Below are 14,161 nucleotides of genomic sequence, written 5' to 3'. Positions count from 1 at the left end.
GAAATTTAAGGACCAGTGGTTAAAAACATATGAAATGTGCTTCTCCATGCAGTTTGTGCAAAAAAGAAAATCTAGCTTAATTCTTTGACAAAAATTTCTTAGGATGAAAAGCAGCATTAACAGATTTGACTAAAAGTATAGAAAATAGGAGCAGGAAGCCATTTTTTCTGCTCTGCCATTCAAGACAATTGTGGGTAATTTTTTCTCTCAATAGATTCCAAACTCTCGATGTTTTAGACAGAGAAATCAAATGATCTCCTTAAATATATTCAATATTTTTTTAATGATTTTAGCATCCCATTTAGCAATGCTAATACAAGTTGACCCTGATTGACCCAAAAAGATCTCTATTAATATTAAGAGTTACCCAATTTTACTAAACCCATTTGTATGGTGAGAAGGATGACAGGGACAATTAATAGTGATAAAGCAACATCTGACAAAAGGAAGTAAACAGCAAATAGCTTTTGGAAAAAATCCACCCATACTACAAAATCAGATGAAAGCAACTTAAAATTTCTTGCCAGTACAATTATACCTCATACACAGCTCAAGCCACTTTCTGGTCTACCTTACTTTCATCTGTCTAGACACGATAACAGAATTATCCTTTTTTCTTCTTTGGCTTGGCTTCGCAGACGAAGATTTATGGAGGGGTATGTCCACGTCTCCTGCAGGCTCGTTTGTGGCTGACAAGTCCGATGCGGGACAGGCAGACACGGTTGCAGCGGTTGCAAGGGAAAATTGGTGGGTTGGGGTTGGGTGTTGGGTTTTTCCTCCTTTGTCTTTTGTCAGTGAGGTGGGCTCTGCAGTCTTCTTCAAAGGAGGTTGCAGCCCGCCGAACTTTGAGGCGCCAAGATGCACGGTTGGAAGCGATATCAGCCCACTGGCAGTGGTCAATGTGGCAGGCACCAAGAGATTTCTTTAAGCAGTCCTTGTACCTCTTCTTTGGTGCACCTCTGTCTCGGTGGCCAGTGGAGAGCTCGCCATAGAACACAATCTTGGGAAGGCGATGGTCCTCCATTCTGGAGACATGACCTACCCAGCGCAGTTGGGTCTTCAGCAGCGTGGATTCGATGCTTGTGGATTCTGCCAGCTCGGGTACTTCGATGTTGGTGATGAAGTCATTCCAATGAATGTTGAGGATGGAGCAGAGACAGCGCTGATGAAAGCGTTCTAGGAGCCGTAGGTGATGCCGGTAGAGGACCCATGATTCAGAGCAAAACAGGAGCGTGGGTATGACAACGGCTCTGTACTCGCTGATCTTTGTGTGTTTCTTCAGGTGATTCAGATGATTATCCTTACTGCCTTGTGAACTCAGCTTTGTTGAGGACAACAGTAGAAAAATAAAGGGGATGGGAAAAGAGAGGAACCATGCCGTGACAGCAACACATATTTCGCAGAATGCTCGAGTTTTAATCATTTAATCTGCAGTTGGTTCAATGTCCTACCCTGTCTACCATATTCAAGCAGCTCTTTTTAGACCAAATGTCAGATATTAGGCTCTTTGTTATCCAAATGTTCATTTCAAGGCCCAAGGGCTGTAGCAGTGGAGGAAGACATTCTATGGCTGGCTAAAAAGCACAACAAGGAAAGACAAGTCTGCACAAACAACCCCTCTAATATTGACCTTGTGTCACACTCTAGTGCTCTTAGCACATCACTCCCTACAAGCAAGCAGCCTGTGAACACCTCGTCTAGGTGTTCTTACCTCAGGCTTTGGGGAGTAAATACCTGGAAGTGCCTTCCACCCTGCCAGTTTGCGGAAAATGCCCAGGTCAACCACCAGTAGGAGTTGTGGTGGTTAGCAAGAAGCCTACAAGCCTACTGTATACAAGGGACCAGTTGCCAGCAGAAATTTCTGGTGGACATGGGTTCAGAAGTTGGTGTATTTCCACCCACCAGTTTTGACACATGCCATCCTACCCTGGACCTGCAAATATGAGCAGAGAACAGTTACAACATTCCAACCTTTGGCATCAAGAAGATGAATGTCAAGTTTGAGAATCATCTCTACACTCGGCCATTTATTATAGCAGCAGTATCCTGACCTTTGCTTGGTGCAGATTTTCTTTGAGATCATTCATTCCTCATCAATTTAAAAAGGATGTCAGCTAATAGATGGAATTACTTTTCAGATATTCCTCTGTCAGACACCTATGCCCCTGTTCTGCACCTTCAAACATTAAGTAAACCAGTAGATGAATACTCTAAGCTGATGGAAGATTTCCCTGAAATTACTACTCTACAATTTTCTGCCTCCAATGCAAAGCACAGTGTTATTCATCACATTTTTACTAAGGGCCCTCCTATCCATGTTAAAACATGCCGTTTGCCTCCAGAGAAGCTGCACTTAGCTAAGGAAGAGTTTGTCAAGATGGAGGAACTTGGCATAATTCATAAGTCTGACAAACCCTGGGCATCTCTATTACATGTGGTCCCAAAACACAATGGAGGTTGGCGACCTTGTGGAGATTACAGGTGGCTTAATGACACCACCATCCCGGATCGTTCTCAGCTTATTTGCATGGATCAAAGATCTTCTTCAAAATAGACTTGATGCTTGGCTATCCCCAAGTAATAGTAGACCCAGAAAACATTCCAAACACACCAATAATTACCCGGTTTGGGTTGTTCAAATTTTTACGAATAACGTTCGGATTAAAGAATGCCATCCAATCATTTCAACGGGTGATGGATGATTTAGGACGTGGTTTGACCAATATTTTCATTTACCTCAATGACATTTTAGTGGCCAGTGGGACTAAAGAAGAACATTTGGAATATATTTATACACTTTTTATTCATATTCAAAAGTTTGGATTGATCATCAATCAGAATGAATGTGTTTTTGGAAAAAAATTATTAATTTCTTGGGGCATATGATTGCTCAGGAAGGCGCGACTCCGCTGCCAAGCAAAGTTGAGGCCATTACCAAGTACTCAAGACCTGCTACAGTTAAAAGCCTACAGATATTCTTGGGAATATGGTAAATTTTTACCGTCAGTTTCTTCCAGGAGCAGCTCATATCATGAAACCTCTTTTACTGTCTGTAAACTCCAGAACCATACATTGGACTGAAGAGGGAAACAATGCCTTCTTGAAGATTAAAGATTTGCTGACTCATGCCACTATGCCCAGCTACCCAGTTTTAAATGCAGCCACCGCCATTTCTACAGACGCTTCCAGTATGACCGTAGGACGTGCACTTCATCAATATGTCAATGGTCAATGGAAACCGTTAGCGTTTTTCAGCTGCAATCTTCATGAAGCAGAGAAGAAATACAGTGCTTTTGATAAAGAGCTTTTGGCCATTTACTTGTCTATTTGACACTTCCATTATTTTTTGGAGGGCAGAGATTTTTACTATGTACACCGACCACAAGCCCTTAACATTTGCATTTTCCAAGGTCGCAGAGCACTGTTCTGCATGACAACACAGCAATTATCATTCATTTCACAATTCTCCACAAAAATACTACATATTTCTGGAAAAGACAATTTAGTAGCTGATGCACTTTCCATTCTGCTCCACCTGAGGTTTCGTTTGTAGCTCAAAATATTGACTACACAGCTTTGGCAGTGGCCCAAGAATGTAACCATGAGATGACTGCAATCACGAACCTGCAATTGAAAGAAGTCCAGTTTGGAGTTAATGGTAAACTACTCCTCTGATAATATCAACAGGACACCCATGCCCAGTAGTTCCGGCATCATGGAAACTTCATATATTCAACTTTGTGCATGGTCGCTCACATCCATCAATTAGATTTACCGTTCACATGGTTTTGGACAGGTTCGTATAGCACAGTCTTTAAAAAATGTTACACAAATGGTGAGGTCCTGCATCGCCTGCCAGAAAGCAAAGGTTCAGCGGCATATTAAGGCACCACTGTAGTCCTTCTCAGCAGTTACTTGCCGTTTTGCTCATGTCCATGTGAACATTGTTGGTCCACTTCCTGTTTCAAGCGGATACCATTTTCTTTTTACAGTAATAGACAGGTTTACACGGTGGCCCGAGGCTGTGCCTATCGTAGATGCTACTGCAGACACTTGTGCTCGGCCGCTACTCAGTTGCTGGGTGTCTCGTTTTGGTTTAGCGGTGCAAGTTGCTTCAGATAGAGGACCACAATTTACTTCCTCACTTGTCTCACTTGCTCAGTACAAGAATTCATCGTACAAATACCTATCATCCCCAGGCCAATGAAATGGTGGAAAGTTGGCCTTGATGGCTCGGTTAGAGGGCAAAAACTAGGCTGATGAGCTGTCTTGGGTATTACTGTGCATTAGAATAACTCCAAAGGAGGTCCTCTAAGCTTCATCTGCTGATCTCATGTATGGCGCACCATTGGTGGTTCCAGGGGAGTTCGTCCCCTACCATTCCAACTCCATGATAATCCGAAGGAACTGTTGAGCAGGCTAAAGGAGACTGTAAGAAAATGGACTCTTACACCATCATCATCACATGGAGAACACACTTCCTTTATGCCTGAAGACCTCAAAAAAATGTGAATATGTCTTTGTCCGAAGGGAAACACTTAGCAAACCTTTGCAGATGCCCTACGAAGGGCCTTATAGGATACTCAGACAAACTTGGTCGACCTGTATTTTAGACATTTGAGGGAAGCCACGGTCTTTCACCACCTTATGTTGACAAGTCTTCCCCACTGCAGCAGCCAACAGTCCGTTGCAGAGGTAGACAACTAAAAAGCAGACAAACCTTTCTGCTGGTTCTGGGATGGGTGTGTGTGTGTAGTGGTGCTATGGTGGAACTACAACTCCCAGGAGGCATCGTACCAGGCATGTAACGTCAGCACGTGTCAGGCACATGATTCTACCTTTTAAAAGGTTTCACAGGAAATGCAAAGTAAATCCATTTGATTCACTCTTAAAAAAAAGCCTTGTTTGGTTATTTCCTTGTGTCCATTCCGATTCCAGCGGCCACAGCATCATAAATGCTCCGTAAGTGGCTCCAAGGTGCCGTCTCCAATCCCTCTTCAACTTACTGTCTGCAGTGGAGCAGGGCACACTTCCATGTAAGCGGCTGACTAGGGGTAGGCTGATGACTCCATCAGCCTGCGACCCAAGAGCCACCAACAGGGCTCCCACGGTGATTGGTGCTGAGGTTAGGGTTCCTTCCTGCACCTGGAAATGTCCTCTTCCCATTCTTCCTCATCCCCTTGCTACTTCAACAAGGCCAAAGACCGAGAAGCAGGAGGGGAGCGAGGAGCCAGAGGCCAAGCGGGATAAAGGAGAGTCGGAGCCCGCTGAGCCAGAGGGCGAAGGGACTCAGGTGCTGAGCTCCATGGCCCAGGAAAAAGGAGGGAGGAGGACAGATGCTGAGAAGTGGAGATAGAGAAGCAGAGCCAGGAAGTCTGATGGATGCAAGAGGGAAGTGAAGAGCTGGAGGGACTGCACCGGGTAGAAGAGCTGGAAGAATGATTAATGGCCATCTTCGTTAACCATAATCCCCCCCCCCCCCCATGCATTTCCCAGAGCAGTTCCAGCTGCATGAGGGATTATGGGTAATGAAGGTTGCCACTGCTTGGCGCATTTGTTAGGCCTCATGGTGACGGGCAGCACTACTGCACCACTTGCCTCGCCTCCATAAGCTCCAGAGGATGCTACTAGGTGCCACTCATCATAAAAGTGGTGCAGGAGCAGCTTTTTAGGGCTGCTCCATAACAAGTTCAAATTCTTCTCAGTGGATGAAGCCAACCTCGAGGCAGAGGCCTGGCATAAAAATCTCACGATTCCTCTAGCTGAGTTCACTACTCTCTGTTGTCTTTTCTTGTCCTGTGCATTGGCATCTCCAGATAATGATGCAGCCCATTAGAATGCTCGCCAAAGTACACTTGCAAGCATCTTTGATACATACTAAATCTCCTCATGAAATAGAACCACTGCTGAGCTTTCTTCATGATTGTATCTACATGGAGGCTCCAGATATATATTCTTATTTAGACAGAAAGCACGGTAAAAGGCCCTTTCAGCCCATGAGCTGGTGCCACCCAATTAATCTACAACCCCGGTCCATTTTGAACGGGGGGGGGGGGGGAACTGGAACACCCGGAAGAAACCCAGTCGCTGGCGTTGCCACAGCATTGCACTAACCACTATGCCTACTGTGCTACCTTCAGAGATGTCGATAGCCAGGAACTTGAAGTTCTTAAGTCTTTTCACTGTTGTCCCTTCGACGAGGACTGGTTTATCCCTCTCCTGATTTCTCCATCCTGAAGGTCCACAATCAGTTGCTTAGTTTTGTCAACAATGGATGCAAGGTTATTGTGACATCACAGATTAAGCTGACCTGACAACTGTGATGTCATCAGCAAATTTGAAGATGGCATTTGAATTGCGCCACATAGTCATGGATGTAAAGTGAGTAGAGTAGTGGGCATCTTTGAGGTACACCTGTGTTGATGGTCAGCGAGGAGACATTACTTCCGATCCATACTGACTGTGGCCTTCCAATAAAGTCAAAAATTCACTTCGCAGAGGGAGGCGCCCAGGTTTGTGCATAAAGCCTCCAAAAGGTAGCAGACACGGCCCAGGTAGCATCGCAGGCAAAATCCTCCCCATTATCGAGAACATCTACAGGGAACGCTGCTATCAGAGAGCAGTAGCAATCATCAAGGATCCACACCACCCAGCACACACACTGTTCTTGCTGCTGCCATCATGAAAAAGGTACAAGTTCCACAAGACTTGCACCATCGGGTTCAGAAACAGCTGCTACCCCTCCAACTTCAGACTCCTCAACAACAAACTCAATCAGGGACTCATTTAAGGATTCTTAGTTTGCACTTTGATTTTTTAAAATTCTCTGTATTGTAGTTTGTTTACATTCCTCATCTATTTACAGTTCTTGATTTGTTTACATGTATATACTGTGTACATTTTTTTGCACTACCAGTAAGTGGTAATTCTGCCTCGCCCTCTGGAAAAAAAATCTCACGGTTGTATGTGATGTCATGTATGTTCTCTGACAATAAATCTGAAATCTGATCTGAAGTCTTTGGCAATCTCATTCAAGAAATCTTTGACTGCAATCTATCACTTCCCTATTGGGAACCACATGCAAAAACTCCTATTGATGTATTTTTGAAAACTTTTGAATATCTCAAATTAATGTACCAAAGAACACAAATTCATTGATACATTTTAAAGAAAGAACTTGAATTATTGTGTCCACATTTTTCTCATTACATTCATAGGCTCTACAACTTCTGCTCTGCCTCTCCCTTGAGAAAAGATTGCAAATAAGGATTCTCTGATCACCAGGACTTTGTTAGCTTTCTGGTGCTTTGAAAGGGTCATTGTTTCAAAACCAAACTGCTGAATCACTTGATATTTTATACAACAACCACAGAATGCTACAGCACAGAAACTGGTCTACTTTCATTTACTCTGTCTATAACCATCATAATTTTGTATTACCACCATCATATCTACTCTCTTCAACACCTTATGTAACTGACTGATTTAAACTGTTACCAATTCAGATATTAGGAATAACTTGTATTTTTTCAAGTCTTCTGGATTCCCAAAATGCATGGCGGTCAATGCAAGTTAAGTATGATACTTCAATAAAACAATTCATCAGTTTTTAGTGGTTAGCAAGTGTTAGCAAGGCCACTAGGTGAGGTTTTCTGTTCCACATTTAAATGATGTCCCACCATAGAAATTCTTTAAATGAAAACAAGAGCTTGGTTTAACATCACATCTGAAAGATTTAACACTATTGTGGTGTTCATGAATTGGATTGGAGCATAGAGCAGGTATTTGCCATCCATGAAGTGGACATTTGCAGCACAGATTATTCAATGCCAGCAAAATGCAATGTGTCATCTCCCACCTTTTGACCAGTAACCTTGGAGGTTATTTTGGAGTTTTCATAGAATGATGGTATAGTAAAACATGGCGGTTTCTTCATCCATGACCTTTTCATTCAGTGAATTTCAGAACCCAAATGCTCTTCAAATGAAAAAACTTTCCCCCCTCTCTCTTGATCCTTCAACCACATCTGTGTTTTGTATTTCAGATCTACCAAATAGATCTTGCTACTTGCCCTTTGTTCCTCCACTACAAAGAATATAACCTTGCAATATCTCCAGCACTTGCAACATCCTTAGAAATCTAGTCTGCAACCTATCACATGACTAAGTCTCTTGTAGCATGTTGACTAGAACTGTACACCAAACTCCAAATGTGGTCAAATATGGTATGCAATTCTACCATCATCTCCCTACATTTGTATTCAGCAGCTCAGACAATGAAAACAAATACATATACTAATTGCTGCTTTAAGTCATTCTTCCTATCCTATCTCCACAGGTCTTCAGTTACTATCAACAGTACTACTATTGAACACTAATCCATTTCACCCTCTCTACAAATTATCCAAATATGTTCACAGATTTTTACACTCAGTGCTGTTGGATGTCAAGAACCTTACGTTATTGGTGAAAATTGTCGTAAATAGGCAAAATGTTGTGTAAGGATTTGTAGTCCAGAACCCTTTTTTTTATTTTCATAATAGGGCAAATACAATGCTTAAGTTCACTGCAATTGGTTGTATTACTTGAAAGCAAGCTAATAAAATTTTCAAACAGCTTATGTACCCAAGACTCACTTTGGTGCAAATTTAAGAATTTATCTACACTATTCCTCCAATAAATATTGAAAACTAATACTTAAAGTGCCTTACTGAAGCCTAATCTATGGTATAAAGCAACTTAACATTTAAATCTACTTGTCTTCTGTAGTAAACCATTAGGCCTTTTCATAGTCGGCCTCCACATCGAGGCCAGCTAAAAGCCAAATGAAAAGGTATTTCTCATCTTTTTATGCAGGCCCAGAAAAGCCTGCACTGATGCTCCCTTTCAGTCTGGAGTTGACTGGGACATTGATGCAGTGTTCAGGAGGTGTGGCCCATATGCACCACAATCAAAACAGTAAATCTTCAGAGCAGCAAGAGGCTAATTATTAAAATTATTTTGAGGACCTAGGAGAAGCAACAGTACATGCTCTGAGCTCTGGAGATATTAAAGTGGCTCACCCACTCCTCCAAAATAACAATCATCTGTGGAAGTCACTGTTTCTATCTGGTGTTGAAATATCTCCACCTGAGGGATTGTCAATTTAAATGCTAAAATGGTGGCAATCCAAGGAAGAATAGCAAAAAAATCAAACTCCTTGCCAATATATTAGACTTGCAAATTGATATTCCACACAAACTTGATTACATCATGCCTGGAACACTGCAATCAAATTTTAAAACCATAAAGATTAATCAGCTTTGGAATCTAACAGAATTTTTTGAATTTAACAGAATGTTAGCTGGTCCCCAACAGTTAATTTTCAGGGGAAAAATTTAATAAAACATCTTCAAACAGAAAATACTGACACTCAGCCATTCCGGCAGCTTCTGTGAAGAGATAAAAGGAGTTAAAGTTAAGGATCCATCATCAGAATTTTAAAATGAAAGGATCTCACTTACCAAAGAAGCCACACAATAATTAGGTGTGTGCTCTCTGTGCAAACATACAAATTTACATTTTTCATTTAGATCAAAAGAAAACAGTTATCTTGGAACTGATGTGGGTGACTATTTTCAAATCTGGTCTTAACAAAATGAGAGATTCCCTGGCAAAGAGTGTGCGTTGTCTTTCCAGATGTATCATAACATTTGTGAGAAAAATTATGATCCTTCCTATGTTTACAAATATGACCCAGTGGACTAAAAGATAGAACTAGATTTTATTTAAGCAACAGCACTGCTCCACATTTGTTCAAGAATATGTTCTTATGGGGTTCTGGTGGTTTCTTAATTGCCCACAAATTGTACAGTTCTTGTACTTGAAGATATAAACTTCCTAACAGTTTGTTACACCGAGAGAACAATATTTAGATCCATCTCCATCTGGGAGAGCACATCTTGAACTGCACTTTTGATCGAGTGAGCATAGAATTTGAATTATGTTAACATTATAACCAGCAGCTGCAATTTGGGTAGACATCTTCAAATACATGACAAGGCAAATGACTAATTGAAAGGAAATACTTGCAAGATACCTCAGAGTACCACTCTTCTCAATTGGTACCAAAGGCACCAGTTGTGATCCAAGAGCAACATTCACCAGTCAAGAATTTGGTGGAAAGGGGCATTAAGATGGACTGGAGCACTTTGTTCATGGGAAGCAGGTGTAAATTATGGTCAATATAGACCTATGGTTTATGTAAAAGTTCATGGAAAATTCCTCACCTGATATTGTTCAGAAGTTTGTTAATGGCTAACTCAGTCCATGATATGGGATGAATTCGCATTTATTCCACGTGAATGTGTCAAGCCTCACTTAGGAAAGAACAAAAGGCACCCAACTGACCCATGAACCTGACATGGGTGCATTGTTTTTACAAGTATTTTTTCCACACCAAAGTTGACAGCAAAATTTCACATCATAATTATCCCAGTGGAAAGAAACCTTTGCTTTAATGCGGCACGCTTCATTAACCAGGAAGCTTCCAATGTCTTTTGGTTAATCAAGTACTTATGTTTAAACTCTACTGCATTGTGGGAATATGGCACACAATTTGCTGGTAGCTGGTTTGTGATCATGACTAAACAGTAGCCTCAAACTGCAGCACCTAGGGTAGCCCTCCTGGGATCCGGGTGCAATTACTGGGGCAAAAGTGCTGGAAGTACCTTTTAAATTGTAGGAGGATCTACCCATTAAATCGCCAACCCAGCGATTTAAGGGGGATCCTGCCCCCACAATAATGCATCACGTACTCACCTTAAGTACTGCCGAATGTTCGGATGCTGGCTGCCCAGCTGCCCAGTGATGCATGCAAGCGCTTACATCACCGGAAAAAGCAGGTCGGCCATTTTCGTTTTCAAATATCCTGTGGACGCGACCTAGGTAAGTTTAACTGGGTTCCCTGACTACCTCTGAGGTAGGTCAGGGACCCAGTTGGATTCCGACGGGGTTGACTGGGTCGGACCCTTTCTAACTGCTGCGTAACTGGGGTGCTAACTGGGCAAATTGCCTGGATAACCCCATTTTACATGGCAGTTTGAAAGGGCCTAGTGTTTAGCAATTGTAATAAATTTCAAAATAGTGCCATGAGATCTTTTAACAAGCATTCAGGTAACGGAATAATTCACAAATTACTTCCAAAAACTGACATACAGAAAAAAAATCATGCAATTTATAGAAAAATATAAATCAAAATAACTTTTATTTAAACTCTTATTTCTTGATGCCTATGCAAATGATGCAGGTTCATATAACAGAAAATTATATGGAGCATTTTCTTAAATGCAACCTCCTCATAACTCAGGAGCTGCCTATATCAACCCAACAATATGAACAGGATGGCAGTTTAGCATGGCATCAAAATAGGTTAGAAGTCCCATTTCTACATTTAATCCAAGAGACCAGAGTACCCCACTGCTCAACTGACCATCCCCCAGGACATTCACAAGTCAGTGAAGCTGTTGCTGTGACTAGTAAAATTAAAATCAGGGAGTTGATAACTGCACACTATCCTAATGAGGCCATAAAGTTTGTCAAATTGTGTCTCGATTCAGGTGAGATCTAGTAGAGAACAAATTTGTCAACTGTGCCAATTTTCTTTTAAATCTAACACTTCTCATACTGAAGCAAAAGGAATTAGTTATACTTTTTCTCATTTAAAAGTACTCTAGACACAACAATTGATGAACAACTCTGGTCAGATCTGTGTAAGGAAAGTTTGTTGGTCCGTTATAATTGTCTCATTCAACTGTACCTCATCCCAAAAAAATTATACCAATACAAAGCTGAATTATCAGAGATGTGTTTTAGGTGTGGTGTAGAAGTTGGTTCTTTCATGGCTTGGTTCAGCATCATGCTGAAGAAGATTGAAAAGAGGGTTGGTGCGAGAACACAGCCTTGCTTCACGCCATTGTTAATGGAGAAGGGTTCAGAGAGCTCATTGCTGTATCTGACCCGACCTTGTTGGTTTTCGTGCAGTTGGATAATCATGTTGAGGAACTTTGGGGGACATCCGATGCGCTCTAGTATTTGCCAAAGCCCTTTCCTGCTCACGGTGTCGAAGGCTTTGGTGAGGTCAACAAAGGTGATGTAGAGTCCTTTGTTTTGTTCTCTGCACTTTTCTTGGAGCTGTCTGAGGGCAAAGACCATGTCAGTGGTTCCTCTGTTTGCACGAAAGCCGCACTGTGATTCTGGGAGAATATTCTCGGCGACACTAGGTATTATTCTATTTAGTAGAATCCTAGCGAAGATTTTGCCTGCAATGGAGAGCAATGTGATTCCCCTGTAGTTTGAGCAGTCTGATTTCTCGCCTTAGTTTCTGTACAGGGTGATGATGGTGGCATCACGAAGATCCTGAGGCAGTTTACCTTGGTCCCAACAAAGCTTGAAAAACTCATGCAGTTTGGCATGCAGAGTTTTGCCGCCAGCCTTCCAGACTTCTGGGGGGATTCCATCCATACCTGCTGCTTTGCCACTTTTCAGTTGTTCGATTGCCTTATATGTCTCATCCAGGGTGGGAACCTCATCCAGCTCTAGCCTTAGGGGCTGTTGAGGGAGCTGGAGCAGGGCGGAATCTTGGACTGAGCGGTTGGCACTGAAAAGAGATTGGAAGTGTTCTGACCATCGGTTGAGGATGGAGATCTTGTCGCTGAGGAGGACTTTGCCGTCTGAGCTGCGCAGCGGGCTTTGGACTTGGGGTGAGGGGCCGTACACAGCCTTTAGAGCCTCGTAGAAACCCCTGAAGTCGCCAATGTCCGCGCTGAGCTGGGTTCGTTTGGCGAGGCTAGTCCACCACTCATTTTGGATCTCCCGGAGTTTGCGCTGAAGATGGCTGCATGCGCGACGGAAGGCTTGTTTCTTCTCTGGACAGGACGGCTTTGTAAGGTGAGCCTGGTGGGCAGCTCGCTTCTTTGCCAGCAGCTCCTGGATTTCCTGGCTGTTTTCGTCAAACCAGTCCTTGTTTTTCCTGGAGGAGAAGCCCAGTACCTCTTCAGTGGATTGCAGTATGGTAGTCTTCAACTGATCCCAGAGGGTTTCAGGGGACGGGTCCGTGAGGCGGGTTGCAACGTCGAGCTTTGCTTTGAGGTTTGCCTGGAAGTTTCCTCTCGCTTCGTCTGACTGCAGGTTTCCAACATTGAACCTCTTTCTGGGGGCTTTATTGTTCCTGGGCTTTGGCTTGAAGTGAAGGTTGAGCTTGCAGCGAACCAGCCAGTGGTCAGTGTGGCATTCCGCGCTAGGCATGACCATGGTGTGGAGCACATCTTGTTTGTCACTTTCTCGCACCAGGATGTAGTCCAGGAGGTGCCAGTGTTTGGATCGGGGATGCATCCAGGTGGTCTTAAGGCTGTCCCTCTGCTGAAAAAGGGTGTTTGTAATGACAAGTCGCTGTTCTGCGCAGAGCTCCAATAGGAGGCGCCCATTGTTGTTGCACTTGCCGACGCCATGCTTGCCCAGGATTCCTGGCCAGGTTTCTGAGTCTTTGCCGACACGAGCGTTGAAGTCGCCCAGGATGACAACCTTGTCGGCTGTAGGGGTACGTTGGATGAGGTTGCGCAGGTCGGTGTAGAACTTGTTCTTTTCTGCTGGTTCCGCCTGGAGGGTTGGAGCATAGACACTGATGAGGGTGATGTGACGCTTGTTTTGAAGTGGGAGTCGCATGGACATGATTCGGTCCGAGAGGCCTGTCGGAAGGTTTTCGAGTTTGGAGGCAATGAAGCTCTTGACCATGAAGCCTACACCAGATAGGCGTCGTTCATCCAAAGGCTTGCCAGACCAGTAGAGTGTGTAGCCCGCGCCGCGTTCTTGGAGGCTGCCTACATCTGCCAGGCGGACTTCACTGAGAGCGGCTATGTCGATGTCAAGTCTGAGGAGTTCATGTGCAATGAGGGCAGACCGACGTTCAGGTCGGTGGCTGTCAGCCTTGTCTAGCATGGTTCTGATGTTCCAGCATGCTAGCTTGTGTTTGTGAGCATCTTTTGAGGGGGAGGACGTGGAGGGGGAGGACGTGGAGGGGGAGGACGTGGAGGGGGAGGACGTGGAGGGGGAGGATGTGGAGGGGGAGGACGTGGATCTGTCCTCGGGCCTGCGCAAAGGAGCTTTTAGGTGGAGTGCAGTGCGCG

The 14,161-nt window shown here is 43.5% G+C and overlaps 1 protein-coding gene across 9 annotated transcripts in view; it reads right to left on the bottom strand.

Moving 5' to 3' along the window:
• Positions 1-14,161, bottom strand: part of LOC138737104 (disabled homolog 2-interacting protein-like) — a 592,760-nt gene that overhangs the window by 416,649 nt on the left and 161,950 nt on the right. For 2 of the 9 annotated variants that reach the window (XM_069887681.1, XM_069887675.1), the window contains exon 1: positions 6,135-6,258. The exons of the other annotated variants lie outside the window; for them this stretch is intronic. The gene's annotated coding sequence lies outside the window, so the exon portion shown is untranslated. Of the gene's footprint in view, positions 1-6,134; positions 6,259-14,161 lie in introns of those variants that run through there. 9 annotated transcript variants of the gene reach the window in all.

The sequence above is a fragment of the Narcine bancroftii genome, chromosome 1 (genome assembly GCF_036971445.1).
Source record: "Narcine bancroftii isolate sNarBan1 chromosome 1, sNarBan1.hap1, whole genome shotgun sequence".
Classification (NCBI taxonomy): Eukaryota; Metazoa; Chordata; class Chondrichthyes; order Torpediniformes; family Narcinidae; genus Narcine; species Narcine bancroftii.
The sequence above is the reverse complement of the archived record's forward strand: the minus strand, read 5'-3'. Positions and strand labels throughout refer to the sequence as shown.